The sequence below is a fragment of the Rhinolophus ferrumequinum genome, chromosome 7 (genome assembly GCF_004115265.2).
Source record: "Rhinolophus ferrumequinum isolate MPI-CBG mRhiFer1 chromosome 7, mRhiFer1_v1.p, whole genome shotgun sequence".
Classification (NCBI taxonomy): domain Eukaryota; kingdom Metazoa; phylum Chordata; class Mammalia; order Chiroptera; family Rhinolophidae; genus Rhinolophus; species Rhinolophus ferrumequinum.
Window position 1 is genome coordinate 55,867,913 of NC_046290.1, and position 2,351 is coordinate 55,870,263.

The window sequence follows — 2,351 nt, forward strand, 5'->3', positions numbered from 1 at the left end:
TACCATGCAATATTTTCAGTGAGAACGTATTGCCTATTTTTGCTGTTGTTATTGTGTGCTTTTTTTTTTTTAAGTTTACACAACCTTCTCTTGGTCCATGTGATTTGAAAATCTGTTGCTGTATTTAGGAAAAGAGATTTTAGTATTTATTGAGAGTCATTTAGTGGACATATTTAACCTAATGATGCATATGTTTCTTAGTTCTGATAATTTGTTTCTAATACTACTGCCTTTATCATTTCCTGTTTTCACTTATTCAGATTGTTGGTTGCAATACTTGAATTGATTTTTTTTATATCTACCAGTTTTCTCTGATATTTTTCATATCATTGTTTTTGCTCTTGGTTCAGGAAAATGTTTTCAATGTTACCCTACAAAACTCTAAAAATTAAAAAAATAATAATCTTATGATTTCAGACTTACTGGAGAGTTGTAAACATAATCCAGTTCCACTCCATCCAGTTTTCCCTTGTGATTATGTATTTTTCATAATCTAGGGCAGCTAGCCGCCTGTGCCATTGCACCCAGGAGTTGGGGGGAGAGGGTAAAAATGCCCACCACCTTCATAGGCAACCACATGACATACAATATTCCTTAAAATATGTCAACCAGACGGTGAGAGCTTACCACCAAGCATGAGGAGATTACCGGGGAGGGCAGCGACAAGGCCCAGGTGTTGCGTGGCGTCTCTTGGAGGGAATGGCCACAGCGAACTCAAGTGACTGGCCAGAGGGAAAGTGGCCTTCAGGAAGGCCTTGTCCAACAAATGGTTCCCTGAGGACAAAAGTGCGGCTGCTGGGCTGCGGGTCTTTGGAGTGGTGGACAGCATGGAGGCTCACAGCCGGTCTGGGAGGGCAGGCTGAGAAGCTGGGTGAGAAGGAGAGAAGTGACTGAAGTCACCCTGAAGACCTACTGGCTGAGCAAAGGCAGCACCTTCAGCACCAGCCTCTCCAAGCAAGAGGCAGAGCTGGGCCCAGAGATAATTTCGAGTGTCTCTGAAGCAGGGCGGGCCCTTCAAGCCCTACAAGTTCTCAGCCCACAGCGTCCTCCCTGACAGGGCCACCTGCACGCCCTGTCCAGGTCTGCACCCAGTTCTGGCAGATCTTCCTGGAAAGAAGCTTCACCATGATGCCGACTGACAGCTTCCTTGAGAGCGCATTCTGGAACTTTGACCTCTCTTTCAGGCCCGGCAGCACCCACCACATGACCAACATGACACATTCTTCCTGTGAAATCCAGCCGAGGCCCTGCAGCTACCCATGAAATATGCTCAACGGTTGTAGCGGAGCCGCTCCCACAGCAGCTACCATTCCCAGGAAAACAGGTACCACCTGAAGCTGAAGGAGGCAGGGAAATCCCGCTACGCACGTACGTAACGTCAGCCGGCGCCGCCAGCGTCCTCTAGGGCCGGCCTACAAAAAGCCCTTCACTCCCGCCAAGCACTTCTTGTCCACAGTGTGTTCTGGAACGAGGCCCTGGACGCCGTGCATCTGGCCGAGTTCTGAGCAACAGACTGGGGCATTGTGGCTGACGACGGCCTCACCCTGGGTCATTTTATGGATGCCCTTCAAGGGCCTTGAAACCCTTAGATGGAGTCCAGCAGGAAGGTGTTAACCTACCACCAAGGCCTGGAGAAGTGAATGGAGGTTGGAAAGTCCGTCTCTTCTGCGCTGAAATGCTGCTGCCAGTGGGACTTCCAGAGAACCTATCAGCCATTGTCTGGGGCCTCCAAGTGGAGCACCTAATGATGAGTAAATGTGGTATCAACAGTATCCGGGAGCTGGTGTGCCTCAGGGTGAACCTGCAGATGGTGTAAGACGATCCTGTGCTGCCTGGACACCCACCAGGATTCAGGTATAGTTGGAATTTGTGAGATATTGATAATAATAATTTGTAAAATAAGCATAAATTTAGGTATAGATGGAATATAGATGCAGAGAGAGGGACATCCAATGAATCGCTTTATAACTTTGTTTAAAAATCAGTTGACTAAATTTGGGGGGGTGTGTTTCTAGGCTCTTCTATTCCATCAATCTATGGATCTGTACTTCTACCAGTACCCCACTGTGGCTTTAAACGAAATATTTAAATTGAGATGTGTGAATATTCCAAATTTGTTATGCAGTTTCAAAATTATTTTTGTCTAAGTTTCTTTGTGTTTCCATATGAATTTTAGAGTGAGCCTTCAGATACCTACAACAGTCCATCTGAAATTTTAATTAGGATTGCACTAAACCTGCAGATCAAATTGGAAATAATTTATTTCTTAACAATATTAAGTCTTTCAGTCCAAGAACATAATATATCTCTTTAGTTATTTGTTTAATTACTTTCATTCGTGTTTTATAGTA

The 2,351-nt window shown here is 45.2% G+C and overlaps 1 pseudogene; it reads left to right on the forward strand.

Annotated features, from left to right (window-relative positions):
• The first annotated feature begins 619 nt into the window (after nucleotides 1-619).
• Nucleotides 620-1,873, forward strand: LOC117024604 (phenylalanine--tRNA ligase alpha subunit-like; annotated as a pseudogene).
• Nucleotides 1,874-2,351: the final 478 nt, after the last annotated feature.